The sequence below is a fragment of the Oncorhynchus keta genome, chromosome 24 (genome assembly GCF_023373465.1).
Source record: "Oncorhynchus keta strain PuntledgeMale-10-30-2019 chromosome 24, Oket_V2, whole genome shotgun sequence".
NCBI classification, from domain to species: Eukaryota; Metazoa; Chordata; class Actinopteri; order Salmoniformes; family Salmonidae; genus Oncorhynchus; species Oncorhynchus keta.
This window is the reverse complement of record NC_068444.1, coordinates 45,065,884-45,082,814: the sequence shown is the minus strand read 5'-3', so window position 1 is coordinate 45,082,814 and position 16,931 is coordinate 45,065,884. Positions and strand designations below refer to the sequence as shown.

The following is a 16,931-nucleotide window of genomic DNA, read 5'->3' as shown; positions in this document are numbered from 1 at the left end:
GCCGTGGTATATTGGCCATATACCACAAACCCCAGGGGTGCCTTATTGCTATTAGAAACTGGTTACCAACATAATTAGAGCAGTAACAAGAAATGTTTTGTCTTACCCGTGGTATATGGTCTGATATACCACGGCTGTCAGCCAATCAGCATTCAGGGCTTGAACCACCCTGCTTATAAAAGTTCATATAGACCAATAAAAAAGCGAGTTCCAAACCTCTGCCAATGACAGATTTTTTTTCAGTTGACATATCCCTCCCCACCTATACCATTCCCAGATAGTACTATTCTTGCTTGAGAAATAGATCTTTTTTTTAACCATTTTAATGGAAAACTACTACAGTAAGATACTTCATTATTACCCCAAAATGGTTTGATATTGAGATCAAAATGGCTGCAGTGCATTGGGCCTTGAACCAGTTACCTACTTATGTTATTTCAGCTTTAGTGTCAACACAATTTTAAAAAGTAAAGTCCCCATATTTGGGGACCCTATTAGATTTAAAAAATAAATAAATTCAGTCTGGTATGAGAACGGTAGCCCCCAATCTGCAAAAGGAGGGTGTCTGCGGGAAAGCTGAGTATCTTTTCTATTGATTGGTGCCATCAAGTCTTTGGTATGACTTACTACCATATATGGGCATATGCATTTATAATGGCAGGCCGAGCCGATGACCTCATTTCAAGATGGATACTACCTACATTCTGGTTAGCGTTGTGAAGCATAAACAAAATAAACAATACGTTGATACACACCAAACGCTGTGACTCCACAGATCATGACTATATTGTCTGCCTGTAACCTATCGTTATTGATCACCAGCCCCGAGAGTCAAAATGTTTATTTTACACAGTGTTTTCACCAAACATCTTACAAGGTAAGCTTCGATTTGGTCTGTGTTTGAGCTATAGCTACATTGGGGGGGGTGTATCAAATTAATCCTTAGGTTGGTAGGAACATATCTAGCTTATTGCCAATGTTATCTGATGATGCATCACTTAATGGCAACATGAAATGTCTACCGAGTCACTTCATTTTTTTGAATCAAAAATACAACGTTCCCTGCTTACGCGGTGCAGGTATCCATATCCCCTGTATGTCCCACGACACCACCACAATGTTCCCTGCTTACGTGGTGCAGGTATCCATATCCCCTGTACGTCCCACGACACCACCACAATGTTTGAGAGAGGTTGTTGTAGAAATGTAGTTTTTATAGTGAACCATAACTTTTCGGCACATCCAGTGTGCAAAAACAGTGCAATTACCACATTCAGACACTTTGGAGAGGTTGAAAGGACACGAATGTACCCTGGAGGTTGATATGGTAGAACATTTATTTTTATATTGAACAAATATCATTTAGGGATTGCAAATATGTAATAGCATTGGAATTGTGTAATTTACAGACATATACCACTTTGGAGAGATTTAGGGAGACTTGGAAACGTCCCGTGACCTCACCTGACACCACTTACTAAAACATCTGCCCATTTCTAGTTGTTCAGTCTATCAATCACATTTTTTTTTCTGATATTGTTCACATGTTGTAGAAGCCATCTGATGTGTTTCCAGCTCTGGGAATCAATAATTCACTTTTAGCTTTTCAATGAAAGATGACTTTGAAATAAAAACTGTTTTGTGTGTGCTTGATCTTGTGTCTTCTGATCATTTCCTCATAATCTCCCATATGTCTTCTTACATGTCAGAATCATGTAATTACATATGAATAGCAGTTACTTTTGGGTATGTCTATTTTAAGCAGAAATCTACATTTTGCAATTCTTGCTTGAGAAATAGATTTTGGCTAAAAAGCTATTTTTCTTTTTGCCATTTTAATGGAAAACTAGTACTTAATTGTTACTCAGAAATGGTTTGATATTGAGATCAAAATGGCAGAATGGTAAAACCTGGGAAAACAGGAACTAGAAACAGACCGGCGCAAGGGGGAAAAACTGGTAGGCTTGACGAACAAAACAAACTGACAACAGACAAACGGAGGATACAAGTATAATACACTGGGGAAGATGGGTGACACCTGGAGTGGGGCGGAGACTAACACAAAGACTGGTGAAACAGATCAGGGTGTGACATAAACCATGGAAAATATTCAAAATGGCTTTGCATCAAAACTTTTGCCCCTTTTGTCCAAACCCTGTATTTCCACCACCGCTCAAGCACACGTCTTCACTGCTAAGGATATTTTTGTTTGTGGGTTCTTAGCCAAATGTGATCAGAACTAAGTTGCACTTTAATTACCTTCTGCTTTTGTAATATTATATATTTCTGGAGTAAAATCTGCTGTTGAAATTGTGTTTTGAGCGTGTGTGCAAATGAAATGGCTAGGTAGCTAATTAGCTAGCTAGTTTGCTTTGGTCAAACCATTGTCAGATTCTGGGTTATCTCCTGTTTTTTAACTCTCACAACTCCTCATCAATCTACACACAATACCCCATAATGACAAATTGAAAACAGGCTTTTAGACATTTTTGCAAATGTATTAAAAATTTAAAACAGAAATGCCTTATTTATATAAGTATTCAGACCCTTTGGTTGAGCTCAGGCGCATCCTGTTTCCATTGATCATCCTTGATGTTTCTACATCTTGATTGGAGTCCACCTGTGGTAAATTCCATTGATTAGACATGATTTGGAAAGGCACACACCTGTCTACAGAAGGTCCGACAATTGACAGTGCATGTCAGAGCAAAAACCAAGTCATGAGGTTGAAGGAATTGTCCGTAGAGCTCCAAAACAGGATTGTGTCGAGATACAGATCTGGGAAAGGTACCAAAAATGTTCTGCAACATTGAAGGTCCCCAAGAACAGAGTGGCCTCCCATCATTCTTAAATGGAAAAAGTTTGGAACCACCAAGACTCTTTCTAGAGCTGGCCACCCAGCCAAACTGAGCAATTGGGAACCCGATGGTCACTCTGACATAGCTCCTCTGTGGAGATGGTTGTCCTTTCGGAAGGTTCTCCCATCTCTGCAGCACTCCACCAATCAGGCCTTTATGGTAGAGTGACCAGACGGAAACCACTCCTCAGTAAAAAGCACATGACAGCCTGCTTGGAATTTGCCAAAATGCACCTAAAGGACTCTGACTATGAGAAACAAGATTCTCTGATGTGATGACACCAAGATTTGGCCTGAATGCCAAATGTCATGTCGGGAGGACATCCCTACGGTGAAGCATGATGGTGGCAGCATCATACTGTGGGAATATTTTTCCAGGGCAGCGACTGGGAGACCAGTCAGGATCGAGGGAAAGATGAACAGAGCAAAGTACAGAGAGATCCTTGAAGATCTGCTCAGGACCTCAGACTGGGGCGAAGGTTCACCTTCCAACAGGGCAAAGACAACGCAGGAGTGGCTTTGGGACAAATCTCTGAATGTCCTTGAGTAGCCCAGCCAGAGCCCGGACTTGAACCCAATCGAACATCTCTGGAGAGACCTGAAAATAGCTGTGCAGCGATGCTCCCCATCCAACCTGACAGAACTTGAGAGGATCTGCAGAGAACAATGGGAGAAACTCCACAAATACAGGTGTGCCAAGCTTGTAGCGTCATTCCAAAGAAGAATCGAGGCTGTAATCGCTGCCAAAGGTGCTTCAACAAAGTACTGAGTAAAGGGTAGGAATACTTATGTAAATGTACTATTTAAACACTTTTTTTTGTCATTATGGGGTATTGTGTGTTTTTTAAAAACATAACAAAAAGTCAAGAGGTCTGAATACATTCCGACTGCACTGTAAATAGCTAGTTAGTGATATCATGAGCTGGCTAATCTAGTGCCAACCATGTAGCTAGCTGACTAATGTTAGCTAGATCAACCAGTCAGCCCAGTATAGAATCCTTCCTATTCATTGTTCTCTGTCACTGTGTGTTTAGTGTCACTGTGTGTTTAGTGTATGTCTAAATGTCATTCTGTTTTAATGACAAGGCCTATAGGCACATCTGTCATGCAGTGAAACATCTCAGTAAGCTTTTTGTAACATATAGCTACTATCGTTTTGTTGGTGTATTTTTATTTACAACTTCTAGCAGCACAACCGAGGGGAAGGAGCATGGGCTAGGCAAGAAAAGAAAATAACTTTCACATTGGTAGAGAAGGAGGATGAAGGGTAAATCCTAGCTTGGCAGGGAAACTATGATTGTGTTGACTATTGCAATTGATATCTGCACTGTTTGATTATTTATTACTTGCATGATTCTTACCTTGATATTTAATTCCATGCTGAAATATGTCTGATTTGCATACTGGTAACATGATTCATAGTGAAATTTCAGTTGATTGTTTGACATCACACTTGGTGTAAATATTTCTAGTACGCATTCACAATCACATGTACTTGAAATTATATTGTAAAATACATTTTTATTAGTGCTATTGAAATTGAGAAATTATGCCAATGTCTCAGACCGTTTTACTAGGCGTGGGCGGTATACAGAATGCCATACAATACCTTCATAGCAACTCTGTGCCATATTGGGATATTCGGTAATACCGGCACTGAACCCAGGGGGCGCTATTTTCTAACCACACAGCCTCTGTAATCCGAAGGATAGCAATGCTAACAAGTACATGTAAAATCTCGTAGAGAATGCTAACGAGCGCATTGTGAATATTTTATACAGTTTCTGACCTAAACTATTTTCAGGACCAACATCCCAGCTCATAAAGTTAAACAAGTAACCAACATTCTTTTGCTTCAAGCACAAAACAAATATTAGACAGCAAGGCTCTTGATCCAGGAGGGGATTCTCTGCTGTTACCAAACAAAGCTCGATTTGAGATAAGTAGCTACTAAATTAGAAAACAAAATGCACAACTGCAGAGCTGTAATGGATTTCCTCTTCTGAGGGGGAGTAGGAGAGATCGGACCAATGCGCAGCGTGGTACGTATCCATAATGTATTTTAATGAGAAGGAATACAAAATACAAAAAGAACAAGAGAATCAAAATGAAAACCGAAACAGTCCCGACTGGTGCAAACAATGAAACGGAAAATATTCACCCACAAAACACAGGTGGGAAAGTATGATTCTCAATCAGAGACAACGAACGACACCTGTGACTCTGAGAACCATACCAGGCCAAACACATAAACACAACCTAGAAAAACGAACAGCCTGCCCACCCCAACTCACGCCCTGACCATACTAACACAAAGACAAAATAAATGAACTAGGGTCAGAACGTGACGAGAGCATTTAACACATTTTAGACAGTTAACTTAATAGTTATAGGATATCTAGCTGGAAAACATTTAGTTATGAATTCCATACTGTAACTAGATCACCTGGCTGCACAGCAGTGAGTGACTCACAAGGCTCTGGTCTCTCCATTGGTTGCTTGTAAAACAAACACCACATGACTGGGACTATCGGTAAGCTTCAAAATGAAAAGTTGTGACAGGTGAAATGAAGAACGCAATCTTATTTATCTCCGAACGCATTGCACATATTGACTGCAGGTATTTAGTATGAAACATGTATGCACTCACTGGATAAAAATGCATTTTTTTAAATACAAAAGTAGCTACAAATATTCAAGTTTAGAAATAGTTTTTGACAGTACTGAAAAACTATCCTGTGACTATTTCCAAATTCCCCGGTATAATGCCCAAGCCTACCGTTTACCTTTTTTTTTTTTTTTTTGAAAGTGCGCACATTGATAGATATTAAGTCAACTTTGAATAAGACTGTACAGCCTATACGTCCTGGGGGACATCTGCAAGATGATGCTGACAGGCTTAAATAATAAATGCACTAAGTTGTTCTTTTTGTTTGCTGTCACAATTTACCATAAGGTGTACTTTAAAACTTTTTTTTTTTTTACTAAACTACATTTTTAACGAGTACTTAAGTCGTTTTCTGACCGGATATTTAAGTAGTTTCTTAAGAGGGCTAGATTTACTTTTACTTGAGTAAATTACAATCTAAGTAACAGTACTTTAACTTAATTAAGTACAGATCTTCCACAGATCTTCTACCCACTTCTGGCACTGGAGGCAATGCATTACAGTTGTTCAGTCCTCTGTGTGAGATTCAATTAGAATATATACATTGAAAAATAAAGGAGGGAGTGACTCAGTGTGGAGAATGGGGTCAGGGGAATTGATCCTGGCCTGGGTCACATTGAGGAGAGTGCAAGGTATTGAACGTCACAGATAGAAATTCCATGAATGGTGCTGACATGCCAGAGAGGCATGTTGATATCTGAACATTCCTCAACATTATGCCCAGCCCTGGTTAGCACAGACAGTCAGCCAGAGTTTTGTGGTTGCCAAGGCCACTTTCATATATGAATGCTTTCTCCAGCATAAGTTTGCACTGCAAGTTTGTCCTGTGTAGCCCCTTAATACATCCTTCCTTCCTTCCTCCATTTCTTTATCAGAGCATTAGAACAGCGGCCCAGTCCAAGAGCCTGCTAGGATGAATTACTGTGATCTGCTGGTAGTCTGATCCGCTTCACAACCAGGCTGCCATGGCTACCAGAGGGCTTTATTTCCCCTTGGAAGCTCTGTATGCCGGACTTGAGTCTTGAGTTTCACCCGTACTCTGGCTCTCGGAGGAAGACAAAAGAGGAGACCGAGGCGCTTTAGAGAGGACTAATGAACATAGTGGAGAGGTGAAGTATTCACTCAGCGCTGTCGTAAATGAGGGAAATTCACAGTTCGTTAAGTGTTCTCTTATGTTTGCATGGAATGCCACTCTGCGTTCCACCATCATTGACATGATGACTCAGATTTTCCTTGGAAAGGTTACTTCCTCCTTACAAAACAAGAGTAGAATTTCTGCACACTCATTACTACACTCATGACCCTTCAGGTTTTCCGGCTCAGTGTTGGTACTGTAGTCGTTTTAGCTAAGGTCCTGTGTTCGTGGGTTGTGCTTAGGACTGCTACTGTGACCATGTTACCGCCACACCGGCGGTCACGAGTCATTATGGCAGTCAAATTCCACCTGACCATTTAGTTACAGTAATTAGGTCATTAGTAGCCTACCAAACTTGCTAACTGCCTGGCACTCAGCACTCTATTGTCCCTCTAATCACTCTGACATCAATGCAAATGTTATCAAAAATCGAATCAAACTCTTCATAAGAACCCATGAGCTCACGTTGCAGAACATTTCTATAGGCTATGCAATTGCATGAGAAAACCGGGATGGCCTATTAAAAATAGGGAGATCCCCTCTGCTTTCTATAGGCTAGGCCTACTATATTTATCCCTCAACCTTCCTAATATTAAGCACATTGCTTCTCTTTAGAACAGGTTGGTATGAAAATGAGCCACGGGAATAGCGTCCTCCATTCACTATTTAAGTGCATAGACACATTGTTTTTCACTGCCCCTGTTTGGAGACATTCGCATGATAATGGTCCATTCCTAATAAAAACAAATGTCACACACATATTATTTAGTATATGCAAAGACAAGATTAAATCAAGAATCGTCTAATATTAGCCTCTCACTTGTGAGTGATTTGTATTTTCCACTAGGAAATTCAAGGCATTATCAAGTTCTTGTCAAATTGTGAATGAGTGACTGGTGCTAATTTAATTTTCTTTCTGTTTTGTTTCTGTAGTCCATGAGCAGAGAGGGGAGTAGAGCCCCAGCAGCGGCACTGAGTCCATGGGACGCACGGCCGACCTGTTCCGCCTACTTCTCTCAGGCCTCCAGAAGCTGAATACGGGGTGCCATTGAGAGGTGAGCGAGCTGGAGAACCCAATGTGCCTCTGATTTGATATGTGCTTTCCCTCCGTTGGTTCTCCTCGAAAGAGATGGCTTTCTGTCTTTCACATACCTTTTTTTATTTTTGTCCTGTACCTTGAAGTTACACTCTGTGGAAACATTCTCAAATTACTACTGAGATTTATTCTCTGTCAGTGTTACTTACTTTAGAGCTCACATCTGCTTTTGTCTTTATGCTCTGTTTTTAAGGGTGCTCTCAGATAGTCTTCTAGAAGTCACTGCAGCGCTTGGGCTATTGCGGCTCTACGTGAACCACACTAAGACATTATAAGGATGTTGTTATACTATACGTTGTAGAATGCATTATGCCCGGTGGGCTTTCAGTGAAGTGCTACCAAGTCAGTGTGTCGTCAAGCCGTTTTGTCCTCTACGTGTGGTTGTTGGTCTCCTAATTCCAGCCGCGCGTGCGAAGTAACCATTTTAAATCACTTAACCACACTAGCCTACTTCTCTAGCTACCCCACCTTTAGTCTACACTGTCGGAGCATACAACTGATTTAAAACAAAACGGGTCAATACACTCTAACCGGGGCGGCAGGGTGGCCTAGTGGTTAGTGTTGGACTAGTAACCAAAAGGTTGCAAGTTCGAATCCCCTAGCTGACAAGGTACAAATCTGTCGTTCTGCCCCTGAACAGGCAGTTAACCCACTGTTCCTAGGCCGTCATTGAAAATAAAAATGTGTTCTTAACTGACTTGCCTAGTAAAATAAAGGTAAAAGAAAAAAAAGAAAAAAAACGCTTTCATTGATTGAGGTTAGATGGAGGATTTGCAGGTCATGGCTGAGGCTGAATGGTGTCCCCACTTAACCACACTAAGTGCTGTACCTCTTAAAATGGAGGAGTAACCCCTAATCTCTTTGGCACCCCATACTGTAATCCAGAGTGCGAGTAAGTAAGGTGTCTTCCAAGTGAATACTCTACAGAGTTGCACTGTATACTGAAACTTCTGTACTGTATACCGAAGCTAGTACAAGAAACAGTTCGGTACTAGAATTTCTGTTAGTTTCGGTACTTCTGTCAAATGTGTCTCATGTCATATGTGGATTGAGAGGTTCGAGTCTTGTCGAGTAATTTGTCTTTATCTTATTAAGGGAGCAGTAGTAAAATAGCCAGGCTGCTTGCGAATGCAGATGACACAGGTCAAGCCATTTTTGACAAGCAAGCGAGAGGAGAGCGAATATACTGACAGCATTTTTCCAGCGAAAACATAATATACCACGTCCGCAGCTGGTTGACAAAACTGCCGCCAGAAGCAAACTATGGTAATATTTTGCTTACCAAAACAACTATGCTAACTGTGTTATATAGCAGTGCAGTGTAAGAGGTTTAGTTGCAAAACATTTTTTTTTTTACACATGACTTTTTGCATTGCAATGTTATTCTACTACCAACTAAATTAAAATTCCTTTTTAGTGACAATGACATGAGCATTATAGTATGATTACAACCCAAAAGTAATTAATCTGTGACTGCAATATATTTAAACTACTTCACTAGCAGTTTGCTAGCAGTCACCACTAGCCAGCCAGCAGCCCTGGGTCATGGCGAGAAGGGATCCAGCTTCTATCAAATGAATGTCAAAAGTAGAATTTCTTTGTATTTTAGTTACAATTCCTAACCTTAACCTAATTCTCCTAACCTGCTATGTTCATTTTCCTAACCTGCTGACGTTAATTTGACAAACGCTGCCATGGCCGCAGCCCTGGGTGGAGCATTGCACCCTGGGAGTTGAAATGTACTCTGGGAAAAGTAGTATGCTGTGTAAAATTAATTGGATTTCTATGTTGTGTAGACTATTGCAATATACAAGCTTAGGAAATTAACTTTAAAGTGTTTTTTTGTTATTTTGGAACTAAATGATTAATTTAATATATTACATTATTTAGCTGTAATGAATCATAGAATCATTACCCAAGAACGCCAAGGTAAACTGCGTAAATTACTACCACCTCGTAGCACTCACGTCTGTAGCCATGAAGTGCTTTGAAAGGCTGGTCATGGCTCACAGCATCATCCCAGAAACCCTAGACCCACTACAATTCACATACCGCCCAATAGATCCACAGATGACTCAAACTCCATTGCACTTCACACTGCCCTTTCCCACCTGGACAAAAGGAACAGCTACGTGAGAATGCTGTTCATTGACTACAGCTCAGCTTTCAACACTATAGTGCCCTCAAAGATCATCAATAAACTAAGGACACTGGGACTAAACACCTCCCTCTGCAACTGGATCCTGGACTTCCTGATGGGATGCCCCCAGGTGGTTAAGGGTAGGCAATAACACATCTGCCATGCCGATCCTCATCACAGGGGCCCCTCAATGGTGCATGCTCAGTCCCCTCCTGTACTCCTTGTTTACCCACAACTGCGTGGCCACGCACGACTCAAACACCATCACGTTTGCCGACGACACAATGGTGGTAGGCCTGATCACTGACAATGATGAGACCGCCTACAGAGAGGTCAGAGACCTGGCATTGCCTTGATACCAGTACATATTACATGTACCACCGCTCATTGACTTGGTACCAGTACATATTACATGTACCACCGCTCATTGACTTGGTACCAGTACATATTACATGTACCACCGCTCATTGACTTGGTACCAGTACATATTACATGTACCACCGCTCATTGACTTGGTACCAGTACATATTACATGTACCACCGCTCATTGACTTGGTACCAGTACATATTACATGTACCACCGCTCATTGACTTGGTACCAGTACATATTACATGTACCACCGCTCATTGACTTGGTACCAGTACATATTACATGTACCACCGCTCATTGACTTGGTACCAGTACATATTACATGTACCACCGCTCATTGACTTGGTACCAGTACATATTACATGTACCACCGCTCATTGACTTGGTACCAGTACATATTACATGTACCACCGCTCATTGAATTGGTACCAGTACATATTACATGTACCACCGCTCATTGACTTGGTACCAGTACATATTACATGTACCACCGCTCATTGACTTGGTACCAGTACATATTACATGTACCACCGCTCATTGACTTGGTACCAGTACATATTACATGTACCACCGCTCATTGACTTGGTACCAGTACATATTACATGTACCACCGCTCATTGAATTGGTACCAGTACATATTACATGTACCACCGCTCATTGACTTGGTACCAGTACATATTACATGTACCACCGCTCATTGAATTGGTACCAGTACATATTACATGTACCACCGCTCATTGAATTGGTACCAGTACATATTACATGTACCACCGCTCATTGACTTGGTACCAGTACATATTACATGTACCACCGCTCATTGACTTGGTACCAGTACATATTACATGTACCACCGCTCATTGAATTGGTACCAGTACATATTACATGTACCACCGCTCATTGACTTTGTACCAGTACATATTACATGTACCACCGCTCATTGACTTGGTACCAGTACATATTACATGTACCACCGCTCATTGACTTGGTACCAGTACATATTACATGTATATATTGTTATTGTTTCCTTTTTTCTGTATTTAATTTTTTTCTTTTTTTCTTCTTTTTTGCAAATATTTTCTTACTTTTTAAAATAGTTATTGGTTAGTTCTACACCTTGTTTTCGGCGCATGTGACACATAACATTTGATTTTATTTAGGTCTAATGAATGTCATATTACCCAATATTATGGTCATAGATTGAATTAACCCTGATATGTATCAAATTAAATTTGAAAACCATTTAGATTTAATTTTACAATGGTTTTGTATGCTCCAAGTCTCAGATATGTTTTTTTTGCATTTAAACAATGTTTCTGTTACTTAATATGGTGTTTTCATTTTTGAAAGAAATAGAAAATATTTTATTTATTTTAGTAGGTATCGAAATGCTTACTTGTAGGTTCCTTCTCGACAATACAATAAGAAATAATACAAGATAAGAATATGAACATAAAGTAAATGGCTCCATAGAATAACATTTTTAGCGTAAGTATAATACAGAAAGGCACCATTTATAGTACAATATTTACACATATATCAGAGAAAGGGGAGGATTGTTTAAATTGTACATTATTAGTAATAGTAAATAAGAGGCTGGTAGGAGCAATTGTGGTGTGTGGATGTGTGCTAAAGTCCAGAGAGTAATTGCAGGTGGCCAGTTCAAGTTTTCAGCAGTCTGATAGCTTGTAGATACCAACAGGCTCCGAGACAGTTTCTATCAGACCTAAGTGAAAGAACAGCTCGTGGCTGGGTTGTCTGGGGTCCTTGATGATGTTGCGGGACTTCCTCAGTCACTGTTTCAAGTAGATGTCCTGGAGAGTGGGAACACGGCCCCAGTGATGTACTGGGCCGGATGTAGCAATTCCCGAACATAGAAATGCCCATACCAGGGTGGGATGCAACCAGACAGGATGCTCTCAATGGTGCAGCGGTAGTATTTGGAGAGGACCTGGGGTGGAATGCCGAATTTCTTCATCTGCCTTAGGAAGTAGAGACTCATTTGCGCCCTATTGACAAAAGTGGTGGTGTTGTTAGTCCATGACAAGTCCTCAGTGATGTGGACGCAGAGGAACTTAAAACTGCGGACTCTCTACTGCAGTCCCGTTGATGTAGATCGGGGCCTGTTCCCTCTTCCGCTTCCTGAAGTCAAAAATCAACTCCTTTTTGTTTTGCTGAGGTTGTTGTCCTGGCACAACATTGCCAGTTCACTTACCTCCTTCCTCCCTACAGGCTGACTTGTCGATGTTGTTTATCAGGCCTACAACCGTGGTGTCGTCAGCAAACTTGGAGTTGGTCTTGTGCGAAGCCATGTAGTTGTGGGTTAACAGGGAGTACAGCAGAGGACAGAGGACATACCTCTGAGGGGCCCCTGTACTATTAGAACTCTTACTAGGAATAGCGATTTACTGTATCCACTAAGGCAACTCCAGTTAATGCCAATGTCTGCCAGTGCCAAGCGGTAAACATCTGGGTGGGTTTATTTGTTGAAGCATTTGGGATTATTGTATTTTGATGGTACAAGCCTTGGAATCACAACTGAATCATGCTATGTTAACATTCACTAGTTTTAATTTCAAAGCTAAGTAATTGGTGCCATAGAGAGGGATTTTTGGGAGAGGGTTTTGTTAGGCAGTTTTAGCTCCAGCTCCCGCAGGGAGTGATGTCCGCGTGAAGCGAAAGCAGACCATACACTGATGGATGGCCTAGCTTTCTGTTCACCACAGACATGAGCCATTTTTTTATGAAAATATAATAGGGGAATAGCAAGACGGGTACACTGAGATGGCAGGTCTCTCATTGATGGATGAGCACTACCAGCATCAACTTTAAATATAGCTCAGCAAGGGATTTGGGGATGACTAAATGTTTTGGTTTGTCCTAGGTAATACCATAATGTCCCAAGTACAGACTGGGGGATTTGAACTGTGAAGGAAGTCATGCTGGAAGTGTTTGTTTTACCGGTTGGATCTCTCCATGCCTCCTTAGCTATGCTATATCCTGGGGTGTTTCTCAATAGTGTGAAGTGGCATCCACTCTGTGATTTACTTTCCTTCGTCCAAAGGGGGGAAAAAATTAACTGGTGAAAATAATTACCTGGTAGCCATCCACCATATTGCTTTCACCTCTGTAAAAACATCTAAATCAGCCCTTTGAAGGGTCACTGCTGAGTCATGTTAGGTTGTCTGCCACTCCCTCCTCCCCACTGGCCCATAAAGAGGCTGCTGTGTTAATGGTGGCAGCAGTGGAATCTGGGATGATTTGCTGCTATAGGCACTTTCTCTGTCTGCTGGTGGCCTTGGATGGGTGGGCGACTGGGCTCATGATTGATTATTACCCAGTATGGACACTCAGGGAGGGGTGGGGGGTTGGGGGTGGAGGGGTGGGGGGTGGGGGTTCTCGTTGTCCACTCTCCTGCAGACAACTTTAGAGCTCTTTTATAGTACCGGATTGGACCAATCACCGGGGTCATGTTCAGTGGCGTAGCGCAGTTTTGTGACCCACCCAGCAAAATCCGAGCCATGAGGCTAAGAGAAAATGTTGCTATTTTTCCTGCTAGAGATAATAAATTACGTGTTTATACAGTGCCTTCAGAAAGTATTAACACCCCTTGAATTTTTCCACATTTTGTTGTGTTACAGCCTGAATATTTAATTGAGATTTTGTAACTGGCCTGCACACAATACCCCATGTCCAAGGGGAATTATGTTTTTAGAATTTTTTACAAATTCATTCAAAAGGAAAAGCTGAAATGTCTTGAGTCAATAAGTATTCACCCCATATGTTATGGCAAGCCTAAATAAGTTCACATTTAAAAGAAGACATTTAAATATCCCTTTGATCATGGTTATTAATTGCACTCTGGATGGTGTATCAATACAACCAGTCACTACAAAGATACAGGCATCCTTCCTAACTCAGTTGCTGGAGAGGAAGGAAACCGCCCAGGGATTTCACCATGAGGCCAATGGTGACTTTAAAACAGAGTTTAATGGTTGTGATATGAGAACTGGGGATGGCTCAACAACATTGTAGTTACTCCACAATACTAACCTAAATGGTAGAGTAAAAAGGAAGCCTGCACAGAATACAAATATTCCAAAACATGCATCCTGTTTGCAATAAGGCACTGGCTACACTAGTGGTCACCTTGCTACACACCCCTATCTCACCCTCATTTTGGTGTCCCTCAAGGTGAGTGGAGAGGTCTACCTTTACAACCCCTTGCTGTATGAAGGACACAAGCAGAACACTGGGAAGTGTGGCCCACTTGTAGGCCCTTAGACATTGTGTTTGCTGTAGCCTACTTCTCTAGTAACTACCCTACTTTAGTCTACTCTGTCACACGGCTTAAAACTGGTTGAAACACCGTTTTTTTTCATTGATTGTGGCCAGATGGAGGATTTGCAGGACAGTGCTGAGGCTGGGTGGCATGTCTGTTTGGAGTATAGTATAACTCCTCTGGAAACAAGCAGGCTGGAAACCGGGACTGTCTGGGTGTCAGAGGGTGTTTGGACTCTAGAATTTCACTGTCTGTCGGTTTCATTAGGCGACTGGAACACACTCAACGACTGATCTGAAGTGGGACCCTGCTATGAACTGTCCTGTTGCTTGGTTGTGGCATGTTCCCCTCCCCCTTAGCACTAGACAGATATTTATCTTTTGAGGTGAACAGACCATATATCTTTTACACATGCATGCATGGGCACACGCAGATACTGCCAGTTATCTGATTAGTTAGGAAAGTATGTCTGCAGCAACATCAAGGGAGCCATAAAAATGACCCTATATCAGCATGCTGGCCCAGTTTCTTTCTTTCCCTCTTTAGACTGGAGTATGGCAGAATTCCCATACGACTGGCCACTCTCTCTCTCTCGCTCTCTCTTTTCCTATTTTTACTGCCTGACAAAGGCAGAGAGGCACACTATGCTGTGTAGAGCCTATTTGGTCAAAGCCGCACAGGAGAGAAGTGGGAGAGAGAGTGAGCGCCAGCCAGGGAGAGAGAAAAAGAGGTGGCGTGGGGGAGTTTGTGTGTGAGAGAGAGAGGGAGAAGGAGGGGTATAGAAGGAGGGACCGGAAAGTCCATTCACATTGGTGGCATTTGGCCTGAGCAATGAGCCGCGTTTGGACTCTGAGAGAAGTTTCCCTCAGGAGAAGAGAGTAGAGAGACCGACACAGAGCTACGGGAGGATTGGAACAAATTGAGTGGATATAACTCTTCTGGGAGCTGAACGACTTTGAAGTGGACGAGAGGAGGCCCAGTGCAGAGGCAGCTATGCGGGGGTCAGCTTGGGGTACGTGAGTAGTAACTCTGTGCTGGGGAACTTTTGGGGCTTTGACTAGGGCACTGGGGAAAAGGAAGTTTGATGGAAAATAGAAACAGGCGAGATGGTTTCCACCAGAAACTGTAGACGTAGAACATTTGTAGACAGTGTGAGCCATGAGGGTTAACTGTTACCCTTGATGCCAGGTGGTGTAATTAACCTCTCCTAGATTTGAGTGCTTTTTATCTATTAGATTTTTGTTTAGTCACACCTACAATTAGTTTAGTGCACTTATTTTGAGTCTGCTAAATTATAACAAATAATGGGATGGAAGTGATCAATCCAATGACCAGAGTCATCTAAAATGGGATAGTAGCCAAGTTAATGTCCTATCTCTACTAAAGATCAGTGGTTCCTGGTCCTGGGGACCCAAAAGGGTGCACATTTCAGTTTTTGCCCGAGCACTACACACCTGATTCAAATCATCAAAGCCTTTTGATGAGTTGATAATTTGAATCAGCTGTGTAGTACTAGGGCAAAAACAGAAATGCACCCTTTGGGTCCCCAGGACCAGGATTGAGAACCAGTGCTATAGATGACTATAGCGTGGGAGAGCGCTCTCTCTCTGCTCACTGAAAACAAAAACAAAGACTGTGACAGGCAGAGAAGTTGTGTGTGTGTGTGTGTTGCGTGCGTGCGCGCGCATACATGGGAGAAGAGGCCTCTCTTCCTCACTGGTCTCATCCTTGGCCATGCTCCCTTTTTAATTTGTTAGGCCACAAATGGAGAGAATGGCATTCAGTATGAGTGTAGGACAGACCTCATTATCCATAGAAGCATGATGACCGTCAGTATCATGAGGACAACCTAACAATGTGGGATTTAGCACACTGACTGGTGCTGTGAAAAACGGGTCAATTTGTCTTGGAAAGGTAGGTTGTCTGTTGGACCAAAGTAGGAATGGCACATTTTTTTCCCTCCGTGGTCTACTTTCAATTTTGGACACTGAATCGAGAGGGAAAGAGCGAGGGAGAGTGGATTAGATTAGGAGGGAGATGGAAAGTGGAGGAGGGGATTTCCAGACTGTTTGTTCCCAGCTGCTCATGCATAAGCTCTTGCTCTTCATTATCTCACTTTCTCTCATTTTCTCTCTTCTTTCTCTCCCTCTCCTCTCTTGTTCTAAATCAGAGGCGCTGCTCTCCGAGCCTGAATCCAAACCAGCCAGTAAAACAGCAGACTTTTTTTTACTGCCCGTGACACATCCCCTCTTGTGCACTATTTTTACACCAAAACCCCTCTGGCTGTGTGTATGTCCAACTGACTCACAAATAGGGATTTACTGTGTCCTCTTGGTTTGTATCAAAGCATGTTTGTGTGACGTTGCATACTAGCCAAGCAGGGTCT

At 42.0% G+C, this 16,931-nt stretch overlaps 1 protein-coding gene and 1 pseudogene across 5 annotated transcripts in view; both read left to right on the top strand.

The window, feature by feature from the left end:
• The window catches only part of LOC118357603 (leucine zipper putative tumor suppressor 2 homolog), a 38,142-nt gene that overhangs the window by 11,258 nt on the left and 9,953 nt on the right, over positions 1-16,931 (top strand). Inside the window, exons 2-3 of one of the 5 annotated variants that reach the window (XM_035734883.2) lie at positions 6,401-6,634; positions 7,594-7,715. The exons of 2 other annotated variants lie outside the window; for them this stretch is intronic. The gene's annotated coding sequence lies outside the window, so the exon portion shown is untranslated. Of the gene's footprint in view, positions 1-6,400; positions 6,635-7,593; positions 7,716-15,299; positions 15,558-16,931 lie in introns of those variants that run through there. 2 more of the 5 variants (XM_035734882.2, XM_035734885.2) reach the window with 2 other exon arrangements.
• The window catches only part of LOC118357767 (twinkle mtDNA helicase-like), a 62,953-nt pseudogene that overhangs the window by 42,692 nt on the left and 3,330 nt on the right, over positions 1-16,931 (top strand).